Source organism: Aotus nancymaae, unplaced genomic scaffold, assembly GCF_030222135.1.
Source record: "Aotus nancymaae isolate 86718 unplaced genomic scaffold, 86718_ANA_hifiasm-v0.15.2.pri h1tg000006l, whole genome shotgun sequence".
Taxonomy (NCBI): domain Eukaryota; kingdom Metazoa; phylum Chordata; class Mammalia; order Primates; family Aotidae; genus Aotus; species Aotus nancymaae.
The window spans coordinates 13,278,729-13,302,144 of record NW_026988417.1 but is presented as its reverse complement, the minus strand read 5'-3'; the positions used below and the strand labels follow the sequence as shown (position 1 = coordinate 13,302,144).

Here is a 23,416-nt window from a genome sequence, read left to right as displayed (position 1 = left end):
ACTGTGCAGTTTCATCTTTGCTTTTATATAAATATATTTACTTGCATATGTAGTATTTTCCCTATCCTACTACCCTATTTAATACAAAAAGTTTTGAGAGTTGTTAACTTCATAATATTTAAATTATCAGATACCAAAGGGAAACTGTGATTGAGTTAGAAAGATGGGCATCATCAAAAGGATAAAGTGACGTATGAGATCTTGTGCATTCTATTGAGATAACTGTATTATATAGAGTTGAAACATGATTTTACTATTACTTAAGTTCCAAGTCCAATATTGAAAACATATAATAGAGTTGTGTAAATGCAAAGTTGACAAGGGGTAGACTGTGCTACATTTTGGTCCATCAACCAAGCTGGAAGCTGTGTTTCTTTAAATCATCTTTCCTGTGTGGTACTAGATTAGAATTGGCCAAAAGTGGTACCTGTAGGAGATTTGGAATAACATTAAGTGAAACTCTTTGTGGTCAGATACAGTTTCTGACCCAACTGACAGTCAGTATTGATTGCCACACAGTTAAGGTCATCTTAAACCTTCCAGTGATTGTTCTTTCTTGCATGACCTCAGGTGAGGCCAACAAAACAATTACTTTTAAGAGTGCAAACCCATGAGATTGAGAGCAAGTAAAAATAGTCCTCGTTTTAATACAGAAACCACCAAGTTTTGGAATGACTTTTTATGAAGCAGTAGATAAATAATATGCTTGTTTTTAATAGCAGCAGATGCTAGCGAATAGATATTTCAAATAGATAAAATCAATATTTAAATACCTTTGACCCTGGGACAACACAAGTATGCGAATTCACTTATATGCAGATTTTATTTCAATAAAAACTAATCAAGTAATTTGAAAGCACTAGGGCTAACGATGCAGCTTTTCTAGATCCTTCAAGACTCTAGCAGACAGGTTTTAAGGAATTTGTCCCCTGCCTTTACCCAGTGGTGAGACTGAGGAGATTGGAGCAGAGGAATTACATGACCAGAACTTGGCTTCTGCATTCCCCATTCCCCTTTTACATCTTTTTGTTGTTCTTTGTTTGTTTGTTTTTGCTGATGTTTTTCCAATAAAATTGTCTTATTAGAACTCTCACCTTGCAGATGAACAGGCTGCCGCACAGAGGGACAGGGTAGTGAAACTAAGGCTTTTCCCTAACAACAAATGCTTTGGAGAGAATATGCCACTATCTCTTCAGCACATGCATCTAAGTCTCGGCTTTGGTTGTCTCAAACCTCCTGGGGCAGGGAAAAGAAAAAAAGAGAAACAAATTTTGGCAGGCCTTTTTCATGTAAAACACATTTCACATGTGTATATATATTCTTATCTGATACTTACGCAACATTAATATGAATGGACTTTCCTTAGTTGTGAAGCCAAGAGGCTCCCAGGCTTGTGTTGATAAAGGGAAGAAGTGTACCTGCATTTAAAGTATACCAGCATTTCCTGCCTCCCCTTCCAACTCCTCTACCTTTCTGCCTTTGCCACCCGGAAACAGCAAGCCCAGCCCCTCCTCTTCCTCCTTCCCCTCAGCATACTCAACATGAAGATGAGATGGATAAAGACCTTTACGATAATCGATTTCCACTTAAAAAAACAAATATAGTTTTTCTTTCTTATAATTTTCTTAATAACATTGTATTTTCTCTAGCTTACTATATTATAAAAATACAGTACATAGTGCATATAATATACAAAACATATTTTAATTGACTGCTTATGTTATTCACAAGGCTTCTGGTCAACAGGAGGCTGTTTGTTAGTTAAATTTGGGGGCAGTCAATAGTTATATGGCAAATTTTCAACTACACAGGCAATTGGTACCACTAACACTTGCATTGTTCGAGTACATACATATTTTAAACACTGTGCTTTTGAGCTATTGACATAAATTACTAGATATATTAATGGGCACTATAAACCTTAAGAGATATTTTTTTCACCAGCTCAATGATGGCTCAGATTTAGCAGTATATGTGAGTATGTGTGGGGGTGAAGTGGGGGGCAGAGGTGTGTCTGTTCGTCAATCTCCAACACCTATCACAAAGTCCAGCATACACCAAGCAGTCAACAGATTTTTTGAATTGACTTGAATTGAACTGATTGCTTGAAAACATTTTGAACCTCATGGAATAGTGGAAAATTCATGATCTTTGGATTTAGAATATTCCATGGTGCATCTATGCCAACTGCTAAATTAATGCCAAATATAATATAGTGATTAAATAAGTGTACTCTAGAGCCCAGTTATTTAGGTCTAATTCCCAGCTCATACATTTACTGCCTATTTCCATTGGGAAAGTTTCTTATCCTTTTCTGTACCCTTTCTTTACCTATGAGAATTGAGTGGTTTAGACCCCAAAAATGCTTAGAATAATGCCTGACGTTTGCTAAGTGTTCAATAATTGTGAATTGTGTGCACGTTAAGTTATATGACAATCTTCAGCCTTAATTTCTTCATCTACAAAATGGTCATTACATCAACCTCCTAGGGCTGTGAACATTTCAGAGAAAATATGTGCCAAAGGTCTTAGCACAAAGTTCATCTCAAAAGAGACTGTTTTTACCTCCTTGCTTTCCTCTCTTCTCCAACTTCTTCCCCTCATCAATGCAAGTCTGGGAGCCTCTTGGTCTCACGACCAAGAAAACTCCATTTGTATTAATGTTACGTGAGTATCAGATATGAATATATATATATATATATACATGTGAAATGTTCTTTACATGAAAAAGACCTGCCAACATTTGCTTCTCTTCTTTTCTTTTCCCTGCCTTAAGAGATTTGAGACAACTAAAGCAGAAACTTAGATGCATGTGCTAAAAAGATAATGCCATATTCTCTCCAAAGCAATTGTTATTAGGAAAAAGGCTTAGTTTCACTACCCTATCCCTCTGTGCCAGTTTGTTCATCTGCAAAGTGGGAGTTCTAATAAGACCTGTAACATAGGTCTTTGGGATGGATTTGATTGTAAAAACAACCCCTCCCCCTACAAAAGGGGACAAGGGGAACTGCAGAAGCCAAGTCGTGTTACTCCTCCGCTCCAATCTCCTCAGTCTTCCCACTGGGTAAAGGCAGAGGACATACTCCTCAAAGCCTGTCTGCTAGAGTCTTGAACAATCTAGAAAAGCTGTATTGCTAGCCCTAGTTCTTTCAAAATACAATATTCATCATCAGCATCAAAATCCCTGCTATTCTCTGAATATGTTCTGGACTTCCAGCTTCCAGGTCTTGGTTCATACCTTGCTTTATTCCCTGAAGACTCTTACCTGAAATTTTTCCCTAAGGAAATCTCCTATTTGAAGTCCTCCCGACTCCACAGTTAAATTGTTGTAGCTCCCTCCTACTTAATTCCATTGCACTTGGCTTGTGACACCATGCAAACAATAATTTTACTCTATCTTGGATTAAAATGCAAGGGACGCTTCTCCCCCTTCCTGCCCAAATGCGAAAGATTCTTCTCTTCCACTTGTCTATCAATTATTTGAGAGCAAAGGTAATATCATTCATTTTTGAATTCCCCATTTTTATTAGCATATTGCCTTACACATTTTATAGGTTTAATAAATATCTCTTTCATAAATTCATAAATGAATCAGTGGGTTTGAAAAAATATTCCACATGTTTCCTAATAGTTTTGTTTGGGGGTGAAAACTTGAAGTCATAAATTAAGCAATTTCAAAGTTGTTTTAAAAAAGCTAAGGTCTAGAACCTGCACCTAATCTACCTAAACAATAATGAATGCAATTGACAAATAATAAATGATAAAACAAGGACTTTAATTTTCTTTTTAGATTGTCTGGTTGCAACTTGACCATTATAGACAAATAAACAATTGCTGTTAGCCTTGGTAAGGTGTAAATGCTAACTAAATATAGCAATTTGAATGAGTATTGATTTTTTTTTTGTTTGCATTAGAGTAAATCACCATTAGAAAATAGCCTTCCAAGTCAATGGTTCTAATTTAAAACCTAATTATTTTAATTATTCCCCAAAGCAATCCCATTTTATTCTGTTCATATATCCCAGGAAATTATACTGAGCTTACATATAGACACATTGCACTAGAATGAATCCCAGTTAAAATTTGCAGCTCATCACTCTTTATTTGTATGAACTCTGCTCAGGTCAAATCCCATCTTTTTTAATCTTTTTTTTGAGACAGGCTTTCACTTTGTCACCCAGGCTGGAGTGCAGTGGTGTGATCACAGCTCCCTGCAATCTCCTCTTCCCAGGCTCAAGCGATCCTCCCACAATAGCCTCCCTAGTTGCTGGAATCTTTGGTAGAGAAGGAGTTTTGCCATGTTTCCCAGGCTGATGTCAAACTCCTGAGGTCAAAGGATCCACCTGTTTTGACCTCCCAATGTGCTGGGATTACAGGCATGAGCCACTGCGCCTGTCAAAAACTATCTTCTTACGGAAGCACCCTTTTGTTCACACCTACATAAGTGTTCTTGAGGAACACTTCCTGTCACTACTGCAGATTCGCCTCAACACGTACATTTGCATCATCATTTATTTCATGGTAATTCATTCCTGATTCAGACTCAAGGTGAGATAATGTAAAGGTGACAAGGCCTACAAAGCTTTTCCTGTGTACTGGGGGTCCCACCTTGAGTTCAGATGGGTCAGATATGTTTGAGCAAGTGGTTGAGTGTATTCATCTGTTCTCATACTGTGAATAAACACACATACAAGACTGGGTAATTTATAAAGAAAAGAGGTTTAATCTACTCATAGTTCCACATGGTTAGGGAGGCCTCACAACCATGGTGGAAGGTGAATGAAGAGCAAAATCACCAATAACGTGGTGACAGGAAAGAAAGTTTGTGCAGGGGAACTCCTATTTATAAAACTATCAAGTCTCTCAAGACTTATTCACTACCATAAGAACAGTATAAGGGAAGCCACTCCCATGATTCAATTATTTTCACCTGGCCCTGTCCTTAACATGTGGGGATTATTACAATTCAAGATGAGATTTGGGTCAGGAAACACGGAACCACCTCATTCTGCCCCGTCCCCTCCCATATCTCGTGTCACTTTCCCACTTCAAAACACAATCATGCCTTCCCAACAGTCCCCCAAAGTCTTAACTCATTCCAGCATTAACCCAAAAGTCCAAGTCCAAAGTATCATCTGAAACAAGGCAAGTCCCTTCCACCTACGAGCCTGTAAAATCAAAAGAAAGTTAGTTACTTCCTAGATACAATGAAGGGACAGGCATTGGGTAAATACACCTGTTCCAAATGGCTAAAACAAAGGAGCTACAGGCCCCATGCAAGTTCAAAATTCCGTGTGTGGGAGGGGACTGTCAAATCTTAAAGCTCCAAAATGATCTTCTTTGACTCCGTGTCTCACATCCAGGTCACACTGATGCAAGAGGTGGGCTCCCAAGGTCTTGAGGAGCTCCATTCCTGTGGCTTTGCAGGGTACAGCCTCCCTCCTAACCACTTTCATGGGTTGGCATTGAGTGTCTGCCACTTTTCCAGGTGCACAGTGCAAGCTATTGGTGGGTCTACCCATCCCCTGGACTCTGGGGGATGGTGGGCCTCTTCTCACAGCTCCACTAGGTAGTGCCCAAGTAGGGACTGTGTATGTGAGATCCCACCCCATATTGCCCTTTCACACTGCCCTAGCAAAGGTTCTCCATAAGGACCCCAACCCTATAGCAAACTTCTAGCTGGGCATCCAGGTATTTCCACACATCTTATGATATCTAGGAAGCAGTCTCGAAACCTCAGTTCGTTACTTTTGTCCACCCGCAGGCTCAACACCACATGGAAGCTGCCAAGGCTTGGGGCTTCCACCCTCTGAAGCCAAGACCTGACCTGTACTTCTCTTTTAGCCACAGCTGGAGTGGTTGGGATACAGAGCACTAAGTCCCTAGGCTGTACAGAGTGGAGAGGCCATGGGCCCAGCCCGTGAAACCATTTCTTCCTCCTAGACCTCCAGGCCTATGATGGGAGGGGCTGCTGCAACTCTCTCTGGCATGCCTTGAAGACATTTTCTGCATTCTCTTGATGATTAACATTGGCTCCTCATCACTTATGCAAATTTCTGCAGTAGGCTTGAATTTTTCCTCAGGAAATGGGTTTTTCTTTTCTATTGCATTGTCAGGCTGCAAATTTTCTAAACTTTTATGCTCTGCTTCCTTTTTAAACATAAGTTCCAATTCCAAATCATATCTTTGTGAATACATAAAATTGAATGCTTTTAACAGCACCAAGTCATCTTTTGAATGCTTTGCTCTTTAGAAATTTCTTCCACTAGATGCCCTAAATCATGTCTTTCAAGTTCAAAGTTTCACAGATCTCTACGGCAGGAGCAAAATGCTGCCAGTCTTTTTGCTAAAGCATAACAAGAGTCACCTTTGCTCCAGTTCCCAAGTTCCTCATCTCCATCTGAGACCACCTCAATCTATACTTCATTTTCCATATCACTATCAGCATTTTGGTCAAAACCATTCAACAAGTGTCTAGGAAATTCCAAACTTACCCATATTTTCCTGTCTCCTGAGCCCTCCAAGTCTGTAAAAAGTTCCAAACTTTCCCACATTTTCCTGTTTTCTGAGTCCTCCAAACTGTTCCAACTTCTGCCTGTTACCCAGTTCCATAATTGCTTCCACATTTTTGGGTATCTTTACAGAAGATTCCCACTCTACTGGTACCAATTACTGTAGGAGTCTGTTCTCACACTGCTAATAAAGACATACCCAAGACTGGGTAATTTATAAAAGAAAGAGGTTTAATTGACTCACAGTTCCACATGGCTGAAGAGGGCTCACAATCATGGTGGAAGGTGAATGAGGAGCAAAGTCATATATTATACAGGCAAGAGAGATTGTGCAGGGAAACTTCCACTTATAAAACCATCAGATTTCATGAGACTTTTTCACTATCATCAGAACAGTATGGGGGAAGCCACCCCCTATGATTCCATGATCTCCACCTGGCCCCACCCTTGACATATGGGGATTATTACAATTCAAGATGATATTCGGGTGGGGCCATAGCCAAATCATATCAATGGGACCACAGAAAGTAACCTCATGCACAGAACAAGGAAATTATTTTTGCATATGCATTTGAGGTCAGGGGCAGGAAGGACTGTCCTCCTGCAAGGGCCTGTCCTTTGCTGTCATTCATCCTCCAGCCCCATAGACTTGTTGTGTCAGTCCTGAAAAGAAACAGACTGCCTCAATTTACCCCTGAGACATAGGGACACAACATCATCACCTAGGTGCTCAGTGGAGATAATGTGGGAAGGTGAGGCCTTCAGGTAGAGTTTAAGGAGCTCTCCTGCCCTAAGGTAGCTGCTGGCTGTTCCCAATGCCCACAGCTCTGAAGAGGCAGAAGCTTGTATGAAGACATCAGAGTTCTATACCCCGCTGTAGCAGGATGAGGTGCTTTCCCTATAGTGGGTATCAACAAGAATGAACCCGAGCAGATGAATGAGAAAGGAAGAGCTTAGGAGTTCAAAACTCTGAGGCTCCAAGAACACAGGGGTAGGAGTGATCCAGGGAATGGTCATGATCAGAGCTTCAGCTTTATTTATACACATCCAGACAGAATGATGAATCCTAGAGAAATTCTTCACACAAGGAGCAGTTGAAAGAACCATTGTCCTGGAGAAGACAAAAGGGGACTCTCTTTTATCATCTCAAAGACCATTTGGATTAGGAGAGTTGAAGTGTTAAGCAATTGTAGGGAAGACAGTGGGTGCACGTTACAAGGAAACTCTGCTCAGCTAGGCTGAAGGAAGAATATCTAATTATCAGATTCAAACAAACAGAGAAGCAGCCTCAGGCAGTAGTGAGCTCACACTCATTGGAAGTAAGCAAAGAGACTCTATCTCAATGATGTTTAATCCTTTGGCTGGGTGGAAGACTAGCTGTTGTATGAAAGTAAAAGCGGCTAATATTATATGATTCCAGAAAGAAGAAATAAGGTTGGATGGATGAAACCTACAAGTAAACGGATTTTAGCTCATTAGAATGAGCTTATTGTCAACAAAGCAGGCAGCCACATAAGTTGGCGAAATAGCCCTTTATCACCAGGCATGTTCAAGCAGAGCTTAGCTGACTATATAAAAAGGTTTTTTTTTTTTTTGTTCTGGATAAAATTAGAAAAATACCAGCGTGTGTGAGAGAGATTGTTTAAGTAGGCTCTTAACAGCAAAACCCTCTCATCAAGTGAACTGATGTATGAAATTTTAGTGATGATGCTATACATGCTATTAGTCATAGCAGAAAAAAAGGTATATGGTACTTACTATATGCCATTCATTGTTCTAAGTAATTTAAATGTACTAACTCATCTAATTCTCACACATCCTTGTGAGGTAAGTAGTGTGATTATTATTCCCATTATATAAATGAGGACCTTGGAAACAGAGAGTTTAAGTAACATGCCCTGGCTCTGACAGCTAACAACCAGCTTATAGCAGTGAGCCTAGCTCTACTCTGCATGCTCTGAACTGCCTATAATATCACCTAAAGTAGGACTGACTGGAGGACTCAGAGATTCCCTCACTTAACCTTGACAACCTTGTGGTATCTCCAAAACTCCAACTCACCTTGGAGCACACTGACCAAAAGGGATTGCAAGCTTCCTTCTGACTCTATCTTCACATGAAAAAAAATTCACAAATGCAAAACTCAGAGGACTTGGGCTCTGCTGAGGAAAATGAATTAGTTCTCCTCTTTACCTGGACGGCATGCCCGGGAGGAGCTATCCCTCAGCTGAGAGCAGGCTCTGGCCTGGTTACAAAGAGAACCCATGTTGCCTGTGGCCTCTCTTCTTTACATAGCTTTCCAATAAATAGAAATTTGTCTCATAGAAAAATCTCTATTCGTCTTAGGGGTCATAAATTACCCCCCAATTAACTCATTAGCAAAAAAGGAAAGGAGGGAGGGAAGAAGGGGAGAGAGAGAGAGGAAGGGAAGGAGGAAGAGAGAGAAGGTAGGAGAACAGACTCAAACCAAGATAGACAGACACAAAGAAAGAAAAACAAAACAACAAAACAAACAAACAAAACATGATTCAAGCTTCCAAATGCTAAATGTCAGCTTCCTCAGTGGAGAAAAGCAGCCTTCACTTACATAATACATCTAACTAGACTGGTCTTCTCACTCTCTTTTCTGTCATTTGCCAGAACTAGGAAAATGCACAAGCCAAGGATTTTAGAAAGAATTCAAACTTTATTCCAAAGCCACCATATGCTAGGCTTAAAACCAAACTCTCTAACATATGTGCCCAGCAGAACTGAATTCGAACAATTACACAGAAACATCAAGTGCAGAAGGGCTTGGTGTATTTGTCTTCAGGAATTCCCAGAGCCTTTCAAAGCTTTGCAAATCCTGACAGCTTGCATTCGTTCATCCTCTTTGGGGCACTTCTAGTTCATAGACCCTGAGGCTAAAATGCTTTAAACTCTCTAGGCATTCCTTATAAATAAATACAACACACCCACTAAACCAACATTAAACAAACATATTACAGAGAAAAGCGCAGAATATGAGTATTGAAAGAGAGGGATTTCAGAGACCATCAAATACAACAGCCTCATTTTTCAGATAAGGATATTAAGCCCCCAGGATAATAACTCAAAACTAGAATTTGAATTTCTGATTTCTAATTCAGCATTTGAGTTATTTGGAGAGTTTTCCCTGCTCATTATTCCAGATAACACATAAGTCTTTCCAGAACATTGCATGTCTCCTACTTCTTTCAATCCCTCCCTTGAAGTCTCACAAAAGATTCAGTCAATGTTGCTGACTAGCCCTATGTTAAAATGTAAATAGATATTTTGAAATAAGACAAAATATCTAAGAGTTCTATTTGGTCAGAGATAAATTTCATTACAGAAGAATGTTCAATTATTGTATTTTTTAAAATGTAACCAAGTTTCCTAAAAGTATAGGTACTCTTTCTCAAGATAAATAGGTAACTTCTCATTCTGCTTACTCAAGAATAGCATAACAGGTTGCTGGTGCCTGCATCTACTCAGGAAGCAGTTCTAGAAAGAGCTACTCTGTTCTCTCTCCTACCTGGTTTCATACAGCCCTTTTTTTTTTCTCTCTGTCTCTCTCCTTCTCTTTCTCTCTCTCACATTTTTTATGCTCTATCTCCATATCCACATGAGAACTCAATACGCTGATATAAATATAATTATTTCAATTCATGTTGGAGGGGAAGGCTGAGGTCTTGAGCTTAGTCTGCATCTGCATCTCCACTCCTCTTTCCCAGTGCAATTTCAAATCCAGCCAAGGCCACTGTGGAGTGTGAATGCTACTTGTACATAACAAATAATGGTAGTGTGTTGGATTTTAACCCACACAATTGCACAAATACACTCTACAGATATGATTAAATGAAATAAAATAAATATGCAAATCAAGTAGAAGAGGTCATAGAACTCCAATTAATAAATACAGAAGGAAAGAAGGAATCTAGAATCTCAGTAGGCAAATGCCACAAGAATAAATGATATAGACATGATCCACAAATTAAAGTATGGGAGTTAGAAAAGAAATGAGATTTGCATAATCTCTAAGTATCTCACCTAAGATATTTATCAACATCAAAGGGAAAGACACTAACTTTACAGTGGAGAAACTTGGCAGACACAAGCGTAATCAAGTGACCGAGGTAAGCATCACATAAGAAATGTCAACATCATGAAGCCCTAGATATCATATACTGAGAAGGCTGCCACCAAGTTATTTCTGTGGCATTCTTGGAAAAAAAATACATAGCCTTATTTCAAAAATAAGAAAATGTTGCCCAAACCGAAATCTTGGGGCATTCTACAAAAATAACTGATCATTACTCTTTAGAAAGTGTCAAGGTCATGAAAGACAAGGAAAGATTGACAAACTGTTATAGACTGAAGGTGACTAGGGAGAAATAACAATGAAATGCAATGTAGGATCTTGAATTGGAATATTAAAAAAAAAAAAATTACTAGGAGCAGTGGCTCGTACCTGTAATCCCAGCTACTCCAGTGGCTGAAGCAAGAAGATTGATTGAGCCCAGGAGTTTGAAACCAAAGTGAGCTATAATCATGCCACTACACTCCAGCCTGTTCAACAGAACAAGAACTTGTCTTGAAGAGGAAAAGGAAGGAGGAGGAGGAGGAGGAGGAGGAGGAGGAGGAGGAGGAGGAAAAGGAGAAGGAGAATTGGTGAATTTTGAAAAAACCTATAATTTAGTAATAGTATGTACCAATGTAAATTTCCTGGTTTTGATAAGTGCACTACAGTCAGTAAGAAGTTAATATTGTTGACTTTAGAGGAAATGGGACACGGGATATAAAATAACAGTTTATACTCTTTTTATAATTGTTCTCTAAGTCCCAAATTAGTTTAAAATAGAACAGTCATTAAAAAAAAAAAAGAAAGAAAGGAAGTGCTACTATGATTTCCCTCCCACTCTTGTACCTTGCATGTGTTTTCCAGAAGTATGATGTACCTGGTCACGGTACTAATAAAATAACAACCAAACTTAAGGCTGATTTCTTGGAGAATTCATAACAAAAATAAACAGTAAAGAATGCCAAAAGAATCATTCAAATTGTTCACCCAAACTACTACTAATAAATGCCATGCAACATAGTGAAGCTCCATCTCTACAAAACTAAAAAATTAGCAGGTATGATGACACATAAAAAATTAGCCAGGGATCAGCCTATATTCCCAGCTACTCAGGAAGCTGAGGCAGGAGGGGAGCTTAAGCCAGTAAGTTCGAGGTATCAGTGAGCTATGACCATGCTACTGTACTCCAGCCTGGGCAACAGAACAAAACCATGTCTCTTTAAAGATAATAAATAAATAAAATAAATAAATTAATTAAAAAGTCCTGAAGGGAAACGAAATAAGAAATGCAGCTTACTCTTTACCTCTCTAAGCCTGGTTCCTCATCAATATAATTGTGATAACAGCACTGTCTGTAGTGAAAAAAAGCAAGATTTTAATCTTGATGAATCAGCTGTGTTTTGAAATTAAATGTCCTTTATAACATTTATTTGCTTTTTAAAAATACCTATAATGTCATTTTAATTGTCTACCCATAAACCCACATATTTTATTATATCTTGATTTCACCAGCAACAATAATTACCAATGATATTTTTCATGAATATGATCCTTGTAGTTGGCAAAGCTATCATTTCCAAAAAGACGGAGTAACACATGCAGTTAGGCTGTTTCTATGATGAGATACATCAAGGACCACTTTGTACAAAGAGGTTTTCATGTCTGTTTAATGAGAAGTGAACTGCCATTTCTTGGAAAGGCACCCCAGAATGTCCTGTAAGGACAGAGTACTTTATGATAACTACTATTTAGTGAGTGTCTACTGGATCCCAGAGGCATGCTTGATACTTGAAATACATTATCATAGTTGATCTCATGTCAGACCTTCAAATAGTTATCATTATATCCCTTTTAAAAAAATTAGAAAGTTGGTTGGGCATGGTGGCTCATGCCTGTAATCCCAGCACTTTAGGAGGCTGAGGCAGGTGGATCACCTGAGGTCAGGAGCTCGACATCAGCCTGGCCAACCTGGTGAAACTTCGTCTCTACTAAAAATACAAAAATTAGCTGGGTGTGATGGTGGGTGCTTAATTTGCATACAAATTAAGGATTACAATTATAAATGTGCTCTACTCCAGTCCCCATCTGATTTTGTTCTAAGTAAGTAGTAAATGTGTAATCCCAGTTACTTGGGAGGCTGAGGCAGGAGAATCACTTGAATCTGGGAGGCGGAGGTTGCAGTGAGCTGAGATGGCACCATTGCGCTCCAGCCTGGGCTGCAGAGTGAGACTCTGTCTCAAAAAAAATGAAATGAGAAAGTGAAATTTAGTTTTCTTTCAACTGACAGGTAGTGCAAACCAAAAGCCAAGCCCTGGCTGTTCTTTTTGCAAACAGCACACATCTGTTCCTTGTAATACGAAGCCCAAAACAACAAAAGTTTAATATCCTTATAGATAGGATCAAGACAGTTTCGCCAAGTGAACACCTTAAACTATCCAAATAGCTTTTTTCTGAGAGTACCGATGCTGTTGTTTGTCCTGGCTGTGCCCGATTATCTGAGTACTGGCTAATCTCTAGCCGGTGTGCCAGGGGTAGTCTTGCTTCCAGTCTGAGAAATCTCAAGGGATCAACCAGCCTTCCTTGGGTGCCAGCAGCCCCCTTCCAGAGGATGTGACATTTCAGCATAGTGTTGAGAGATGACTTAAACAGCCAGATAAATGTTTTCCTGGCAGAGAAAACAGCATGGACAAAAGTACAGAGGCATGAACTGGGAGAAACTGAAAATAAAACAGTATGAGCTGGAGGTAGAGGCTCACACATGTAATCTCAGCACTTTGGGAGGCCGAGGTGGGAGGGTCACTTGAGCCCAGGAATTCAAGGCCAGTGTGGCAAAATGGCAAGTCTCAAAACAAAACAAAACAAACAACAACAACAAAAAACACAGTATGGATAGGTAAAAAGACACCTTACATAGTACATAGGAATAATATGCATGTGAAAAACAAAGATAATTCTAATCACAATTTGTATCTCTATATAGCATGCAGTTTAGCCAAGGAATCTTACGCACGCAAAGCTGTTGAGTTTTGAAATGATTAGAAAGCCGGGTGTGGTGGCTCACGCCTGTAATTCCAGCACTTTGAGAGGTGGAGGCGGGAGAATCACTTAAGGTCAGGAGTTCAAGACCAGACTGGCCAACATGGTGAAACCCCATCTCTACCAAAAATACAAAAATTATCTGGGCGTGGTGGTGGGCATCTGTAATTGCAGCTACTCGGGAGGCTGAGGCACGAGAATCACTTGAACCTGGGAGGTGGAGGTTGCAGTGAGCCGAGATCACACCACTGCATTCCAGCCTGGGCCACAGAGTGAGACTCTGTTTAAAAAAAAAAGCTCACCTCCTCCTGTCCTTTATCCACTCTCTTCCACTTCTATAGCACTAGTCAAGTCATTTTGAAAAAGTAAAAAGAAAAAAAAAAAGCTTTGCCTACTTCTCAACATTTTTTACGTTGAGAACACAAAGGTAGATTTTATATTTTTTAGTGAAGGTAGCATATAAAACTCTTATTTTTGCCAGTTGAGTCCCTTAAAATAGAAGCCTGACTCTGAGGAGCAGATTTGCCAATTTTTCTCTGAAGAAAAAGTATTAGGGCACCGTACCTATGACTTATGCCACCTTACAACCAAACAGTGAGAAATATGACTGCTGTTTATCATCAACTACTGTGTCTTAGGTACTGAACGTAATAATGGTGAACATTAACTGAAGGTTCTCTCTGAGTCAGACACAGAGCTAACTGCTTAACAGAGATCTTCTTGTTTAATCTTTACAACCATTCCATTTCCAAGAATAAGGTTCTAGAATTATTATCCTCAAATTGAAAGAAGAAGCTGAGACGTAGAATGGTTAAATAATCTGGCCTAAAAGTAAGTAGCCGAACCAAGAATTTATCCCAACTTTGCCCAATGCATTAGAGCCTCATGCAATCTATTTGAAAGCCCAACAATGTATTCAATCATTTTCCTGGGGCAGAAATGTGATTCTTAACTTCCCAGACCTCATCAATTATAGGCAAAATTAAGGATTACAATTATAAATGTGCTCTACTCCAGTCCCCATCTGATTTTGTTCTAAGTAGTAAATGTGATCAGATAGAAACAGCCATGGGTAACTTGAGCTTTAAAAAAAAAAAAACAAAAGACAAGACTCTGCTTTGGCAGCACATCTTTCCTAAGTGAAGAGACTAGGAGAATATATCTGGTGGCAGTAGCCCTCAGAGACTCAGACATCTTCTTGCTGGTAAAGAAAGCTAGATCACATGCCTTCCAGAGATATCTCAAGATGCACAATGTAGGGAAGCAAACTGAATGTAGGGCAAAAGAAACATTTCAAGAAAAATGCTAATTCTATTTATCTTCCACTGAGTGTCCAACCTGCACACTCCTGCACTCCCATTCCTGAACTCCCATGGTGTTGCTTATGATGTGAAGTGTTTGAGTAACTTGTTCAGGATACACGGTTGGTAGGTAAGTAGCAGAGCAAGTACCCCAAAAGCTTTGTATTTCCTTGTCTGTTGTTCTAATGCCTGTGTTGTGCTGCCCCTTAATTGAGGCTGGCAACCTCATGGAAAAGAAGAGAGGGTTGCTTAGGAGCCACCCTGCTATGAACAAGTCCCATTATGCCTCAAACTTCAGTTTAGACTCCCTCTCCTTGCTCAGTAACAAGAACATAATAATCTTGCCCTCTAAAGACTTGCAAAGATTAAATAAGGTAATTGTGCATTAGCATGGTAAATAATGTAGAACACGTTCATAGCAAAAGAGGCTCAAATTGATGTTTAGATTCCAGGAGATCCAAATATCTCTCATTTTTCTTCTACTTGGAGAAAGTTAAAATGAAAATGGTAATAAAAAGAAAAGAAGGAGAAAGTAGATGGTGGCGAAAATAGCAAGAGAAAAGGAAGGAGAAAAAGTCAGTGCACTGGCTAAGGAAATCCTGACCAGCTGAAGTTATTTTACAACTGTCATTCTCCTTCTCCATATTCATTAGGCTTTTCTTTCCTTCCTGGAGTGAATCTAAAAGCAGCCCCTTAGGAGTTCTAAGAATCATGTATCAGGCAATTGCATGAAATTGTTCAATAAAACATGGTGGAGATGATAGATTAGCAAAAGTATGAACATGCGGTTCACACAATCTATGGTTTTAAGAAAAAGGAATGGGTAGGAACCAGGGTTACTTGAAGACAGTCTACATAGCAGCACTGTGGCTGCTTTGCATACAGTGCTGGTGAAATGTTTTGTCAGTCAGAGTTCTCAGCTACGAAGAACAGAACCTGATTCTGGGGGATTAAAGTAGAAAAGGAATGTATGAAAAGGTTTTTGAGATCATAGTATCACCAGGAGGCTGGATAACCAGAGTTTGAAAATGGACAGGAACAAAAGATGACAGACTTCATCATGGCCATTAGAAGTCTGATAAGAGCCCTTCTACCCAGGAAGCCACCTGGGCTTAGCAAGGTAGATTTAGAGATCAGCAAAGATAGAATACTGAGTTCAGACCTGTCTCCAGTCTCATCTCCTTTGGCTCAGTTTGGAACCAAAAATGGCAGCTACCACTGATGTAAGCCCTTCTGTTCTCTAAAACACAAAATACAATGCTCTAGTGGTGGAGTCAGAAGTCTTGAGTTCTAGGAGCATCTTGATCACTAATTAGTGGGGTTGGGAATCACTTAACCTCCTTCCAAGTTCTGCATTTGCCTGTTGGAGGTAGTCATCCCCAACCTGTTCCTGCCCAGGGCTGCTATGAGAAGCAAGCAGAAAGGGATATAAGTGGTTGCAAAACTCTTAAATCCCTGCAAAATGCTAAGAACCTTTTTCATGACCATTAATTTTTAATTATTACTGGAAGGTGATATAGCACATATAGAAAGTGGGGATGTATATCCAAAGATATATCACTCTAGGGTCAAACACTGGCTCCACCTCTTACCACCTTTGTGGCCTTTGAAATGCCTTCTTGACTGTATCAGCCAGTTTTTTGTATTTCCTAGATGGGAATAACGTTGTCTGTCTCAAAGAATTAGTGTAAAAATCAGAGGAGATATCATATGCAATGCAGAATTCCTGGAACTCAAAGAAGTGGTAGTTAGAAATAATCAAAATAAGCACTAGTAATAATAAGAGTCATAGATCACACCTCCTATTCCCCTAAACTTCTCATCATCTATAACAATTAATGATGCATGATTTGATAACCCCTCTCAAATTATTATTTGGAACTGATAATTAAAATTTTATTTACATTTTATCTCTGTTGTTGTTCTTTTGTCATCTCTATTGAGGTCTATTTAATTGAACTTATTTTAACCGCAGCCAGTAAAGCTAAAAGTCCTTCAAAAATCCCTGCCTTTCTATGTGTCATTTTCAGCAAGGAAGGGGTTACTGGGCATTCTGAGCACTTGCTGAAGCACAAGGCATCCGACCTTGTCAGGAGCCCTCGGGCTTTTGCCAGCACTCAGCTTTTGTCTGCACGTAGCCCTCAGTGGAAAACTACTGCCCAGACTCTGTGAATTATTAATCTCACCATGACATCAAATACCCACTAGATACAAAGAACAAGTGGCCCCACAATGAGGATCTTAGGGAAAACCAGAAGCTGAAGACAGTTGACCACAATCAGAATTTTTCCTGTTCCCCTCTGGGGTGGGAGAAAATCTCATTCATTCTCAGCACCCCATACACAGAACTCTCGAGAGGCATCAGTTTAAAATGTTTCTGTTTGGAGGGGCTCGGGGAGCTGATAGAGAAGAAAAGCCTTTAAATTACTCTCAACTTTCAGCTGATGATGCCACACTCACTTTAAATGAGTTTGTATTTTGAGTGCATGAGAACTGGAGTACAAGAAGGAGTTCAAGGTCTTTCCATTTTCTGTTTTCCCTTCATGGACCAGGCAAGGAATCTGGCAAGATCAAAATCTACTGGAGGGTAGGAAATTATTGACACATGGAAAATTCCAGTAGTAAAAGATCTATAGGAAATACACCTGTCATATCCTACATTACTTCGCAAGGCTTTGAACCAAATTTTTAGTAAAGCTAACCTCTGAAAGAATAGATTTATTTTTAAGTCAGAGAAAGAAAATGACAAGATAGAAAGATCATTGCTCAAGAGATTTGAGCTCTGGAGCTTTGAGTTTCATTCAAAAGCACTTACTGAACACAGGTGTGCTGGAGTATACACACATACCCACCAGTGAAAAACCATCTACCATTTCTGCAATACCTTAGTATCTGTCAGGCACTCTGCCAGGTGGTTTATTCATCATATCTAATTTACCCTCACTACAACCAAAGGATATATAGTTTTATGTCCCTTTTGCCATATCTAATTTACCCTCACTACAACCAAAGGATATATAGTTTTATGTCTCTTTTGCTTCTGTTGACTTTGATGGACATCAATAATGTATACATTGATTAAGGCCACAAGACTTGAAATTCAAACCCAGATTTGTCTGGATATAAATCCCTTAAGAAACGTGTAATTGAGCAGCAGAGCACAATGAGCAAACAGCTAATGCCAATACAACACACATGTCGCAAAACGAAGCTAAATCTTTAGTAGCCAGAGAAACATGTAGAAAAGTAACAGGGTGAAAACCGGCTTGTCCAGGACAGGATTTCTCAGGGTGCAAACATTTGAATGCTAATACCAGGGCATTCCAGGACAAACTGGGACAGTTAGTCACCCCACAGGTAAATGAGGGGCAGGTCCTGAAAGATAATTTGTGTGAAGGTGAGTTTGACCTTCATCCGAGGAAGAAAAAGACAACTGATCTAGACAGATGATTGTTCTAGAACGGAGAAGATGTTAGGGAGAGAATACTGACTGCTGGGCGAACAGTGGATCAGATAATGAAAATAATGGCTAGGAGGCTTGGAATGGAGGAGAAAGACTGAAAAAGTAGGCTAAAGAAGAAGGAAGTAAAATGAATTATACATTTCCCAACTGACATCTAATCAAGATAGAAGTTTGTATTTTACACTGACTAAATAGACTGAAATATTTTAACATATAGTTTAGTATCTACCTCGTATAAGTTAAATTGTGTCTGTACCCATCACCCACAATAAAAATATGTTGCGGTCCTAATCCCCAATACCTCAGATGCAACCATTTTTGGAAGTCGGGCTGTTGCAGATATAATTAGTTAAGATAAGGTCATTCTTAGTGCCCTTATAAGAAGACGGCCATGTGAAGACAGACACTCGGGGAGATCTCCATGTGACAACGAGAGCAGAGATTGGAGTTAAGCAGCTGCAAACCCAGGAATGCCAAAGATTGCTGGCAAACCACCAGAAGCTAAAAAGAGGTAAGGAAAAGCTCTCCTACAAGTTTCAGAGGGAGCGTGGCCCTGCCAATGCCTTGATTTAGGACCTCTGGCCTTGAGCACTGTGAGACATTTCATTTTTGTTGTCTTAAGATGCCCACTTTATGGTACTTTGTTACAGCTGCCCCAGGAAACTAACACACTAGCCAAGCTCTATCCAGACTTGGTTTTATCACAAAGAGACAGGATGGAGCTAGAGCATAATATGAACACTCTGCTGAGAAACCTCTAGGAAGCAGGCAGCAAGCTGAGTGCTTTCTTAGGACTTTTTCGGTGGGCTGTCTCCATGGTCCTCTCATAACCCAGGTCATCCGTAAGAAACGGAGACTCGGAAAGAGGCTGCAGCTTGCCCACAGCTACCCAGGTAGGAAGGGGCGACCCAGGGCTGAGACTCATGTCTCTCAGGCTTCAGAAACAGATTATTCATTTCTCCTCCCTTGAATTTCCTAAAAGGAGAGGCAAGGCAGCCAAGGCAGAAGGCCAGATAAAACTGAAAAGCCTGGCAGAGCTCTGAGCAATTCACAAACATGAGAAAACACAACTTTGAGGGCTCTGGGGTTGGGGTGGTGAGAGGACAGGTGGAAGAAAGGCTTCTTACCGCACAGCTCTGAGTCACCCAAATGTGATCCGCATCCTTATCACCAGGACTTGCTTCTCATCTTCCCTCTGGGCTCTGCACCTCAGGGGGAGGCAAAGATCAAGCAATGCTCAGGGAGAGTTGAGAGTAAGGAAATCTTTTCAGAAGGCTCTAGGGCCTTTACTTTCCTAAAGTTAATTACTTTCTGGATGAACATCTGATTAGAAATATCATTTGCAAGCCCCACCTGCTGCGGATGTCTCCTGTTCTGAAAGTGGATATTCAAAGCATGTTAAAATCCTAATATATATCTTCATCTCCCGTGGAAAACAGAACAGTGATTATTTTGAGCCTCAGGAAGTTGGGATCCAGTCACGGAATTCATCATTACCCTTATGCAATCTAGGAGATGGGGAACAGATCGGGTGAGAAATCTCAAAGGAAAACATGCCGCCTGCAAAATTAGCCTAAGTCATTGCTCCAAGTGAGAGGCTGTGTTTAAATCAGGAATAATTCTTTAAATTTCAACCCATGACCCTGACAATGAGGTTGCTGTCTTTGGAAATGAACCAGTATGTTTTCATCTGTGTGTGGCAGATGCATTTGCTGAAATATTCATGATACAGTGGAAAGGCGTAGGGTCGGCAGCCAGAAAACCAGGTTCTGGTCTCTCCTGTGTGAGTTACACAAGTCACATTCCTTTCTCAGTCTCAGTTTCCTCATCAATGAAATAAACTTTTTTATTCTGGTGTGATTATCTCTTCCTGGCTGCTTCCTCTCTGTTCCTCCCTCCCTCATCCCATTTCTCTTCCTTCTAAACTCCCCACTTCTTATTGCCATGATAATGAAGCGAACATAAGTCAAGTTGATGCATGGGCTTGGACAAGACACGGGAAGGGCCTTTGCAATGTGACGCAGAGCTCCACATCAGTAAATGAAGGAAAAGACAAGGAGGTTAAAATTTTGTTATTGCAAATGTATTCATTCATTTATCCAGTCATTCATCTCACTAGAAACCCATTATGTTTCTCAGTCAAGCACTAGACCTTGAGGCTAAGAGAGTAAAATATCATTCCTGGCCACTAGGAACACATAGTCCTAGTAAGAAGAGAGAGAAATAAATGGTTAATAATAATTGAATATTATATACAAGAAAACACTCAAGGTACAATGGAAGCAGGTATTAGAGGAATTTATCCAGTCATTTTATGTGGTAGAAAGCTTCGAAAGGAAGCGAATCTGGGGAAGAGAGTAGGACAGAGAATATTCTAGAAAGGAGGAACCCAGGACACAGGCAGAAGTTCAGGTAATTAAGTATATCTGTAAAGCTCTGAGACATGTGGCAGAAGCAGCAGCATCAAATGACAGAGATTCATGAGAGTTGTTTGTGTGTGTATGTGTGTTTGTTTTCAGTTTTTTGAGACAGGGTCTCACTCTATCATTCAGGCTGGAGTGCAGTGGCACAAACGTGGCTTATGGCAGCCTCAACCTCCTGGGCTCAAGGAATTCCCCCCAGCCTCATCCTCCAAAGCAGCTGGGACCACCAACGCACACCACCACACCTGACTAAATTTTTTTTTTTTAAGAGATGGGGTCTTACTATGCTGCCCATGCTGGTCTCAAACTTCTATGCTCAAGCAATCCTCCCATCTCAACCTCCCACAGAGTAGGGAGGCATGAGCCACTGCACATGACTCATAGACCTTATTAAGGAAAACAATTGACTTATCAGCTATGGTCTGTGTGAAGACAGCCACAACCTCTTTCCTGATGTCAGCATACCTGACAGTGAGCCCATCACTCTCACATCCCCATCCCTGAAAGGCATCGCTTGTAATAGTAATGAGAACCATTGTGTGAAGCTCCAGAGAACTTGAACAAAAGGGTAAAAACTACAAAAAAACAGAAACTTTTAACAGTCAGTGCTATTCAATTTGAAGCAACAATGAATTCTCCATGAATGATTGTTCTGCCACTCTCTAGAAAGAATAGTTGGACGACTTAAGCTCAATTTGTATTCACGGTAAACCTTACTCTATGTTCACTTTTCCTCCCAGTGGACATCAGTTGAGTCATCAATAAAAGAGCACACAAGCCCAAACTGGTGTTATTTCTGAGAGTTTTCACTAAAAACTTTTTTTTGTAATTTTTTTTACTTCTCCATTTACCCCACCATGGGCCAAATCTTGTGAAGATTTCTCTCTAATAGACAAATTATACTCATCAAATAATAATTGTTTAACTTTATATTTGAGTTGTACAAACCAAACAGTGCTGTGATTTAACTAGATATTTCTGAATATTGAAAACAGCTGGAAGTCGACTATTTGGGGACTCAAGATTGGAAACATCCAGAGAAAATAATCTCCAAGGCCTCCTGCAGCAACGAGAATCTGTGACTTTAGAGATTAGAAAGACAAAAAACAAAGAGTGATTGTTTCCTTGCAAGATTTTGAAGACATGCTCTGAGTAGAGAAAGCAAAGGTGAACAGAAATCTCAGGGAGAAGAAAAAGCCTTTGAAAGGGAAGTAGTTGAAAACAGTCTGGAATTAAATCAGGTGGGTGAAGCTTGATATGCATGTGCAGGTCTGGCTGAGAAATAGACTTTGATTATGGACGTGTGCTTTAGCACGCTCAGACTCCTTTCCTCTTCTGTGTGTTGGATGAATGACCCTCGGCTTTAAAGCATTGTTGCAACCATTAAGTGAAATATTTTATGTAAAGCCACTGTCTATGCTTTGCACACAGTAGGTTTGCAAAGAATAGTAGTAATCATAAGAATGACAACGATGCTTTAATCAAGATGTTCAGATACCAGGAGCACTTTAATTTGTTTACTGTGCAAAAAGATGCAAGTCTTTATTGCTCTAGTGACAGTTAGATGACTTTAGAAGCAGCCTAGGGATAGTGTGTCATTGTCATTGTAGATAATAAAAGCAGAATTGAGAGGAGAATTAATGAGGAAAGCAGACAAATCCAAAATGCTAGGCCATCATCCGTCTGGACTGCATCAATGCGGGGAATAAAGGGATGACGTAAGTGTTTATTTCTAACTCTCTCTCTCTCAGAATGCTGAGTGTTTTCAGTCTGGCTTTTGCTTTTAGAGCTCCCAACACACCTGGACTCCAAACAGCATTTTTTAAAAACCTGTTGTTGGCCTGGATTCCTAAAGCAACTATGTGTATGAAATAATGTTTTTGGTACACGGGTAGGAAGGTAATAGTGATATTCACCCCAAGAAGTAAGAAATTGTACCACAAAGAGTTAAACTAGAAAATTAGTACAGTTAGAATGAGATATGCAAAGTCACCTCCCAGCAAAAGAGTGGGCCCCAGGCCAGCAGGATGAAGGCTAACCTCAATGAAGACATTAAGGTACCTAGAAAAAAAATAAATACCTTGGCCAGAAGGAAGCTGACCAGCATGAAAATATAAAAAAGAGAACCACACAACCGCTGGGTACGGTGTGGTCCAAGCCCTCTCCAAGGTCATGCAAATGATCAAATATTCTGGAATCTGTACAAGCTGCCTATCGCCTTGAGGACAACTCCCCCCGCCACTCCTCACATGGCCGGTGAAACCGTATGTGATTAAGCCCCAACAGTTTTATCGCCCACCTCTCTCCAACTCACGCAATTCCACTCTAGTCCTGGCCTTCTTTCTGTTTTTACAATGACTAGTCTCTTGGCCTGGGATTCTCTTTTCCCAAATTTTGAATGACTCCTTCCCTCATTTCATTGTTTAAATTTAATTCAGTCTTCCCTAACCACCTTATCTAAAATCCATCCAACAAAGAGTCAGAGCCAGGCCATGTGTTTGCAACGTGTGAAACAGCTGGACATTTTTCTGAGATCTATGAAAAAATCAAACACACACACACACACACACATGCACACACGCAAAAGCCAACAAATACCA

At 40.0% G+C, this 23,416-nt stretch overlaps 1 long non-coding RNA gene across 1 annotated transcript in view; it reads right to left on the bottom strand.

The window, feature by feature from the left end:
- The window catches only part of LOC105730938 (uncharacterized), a 36,485-nt gene extending 16,737 nt beyond the window's left edge, over positions 1-19,748 (bottom strand). Inside the window, exon 1 of the long non-coding RNA XR_001110605.3 lies at positions 19,521-19,748. This is a non-coding gene — a long non-coding RNA (uncharacterized LOC105730938). The remainder of the gene's footprint in view (positions 1-19,520) is intronic.
- Between the last annotated feature and the right edge of the window lie 3,668 nt (positions 19,749-23,416).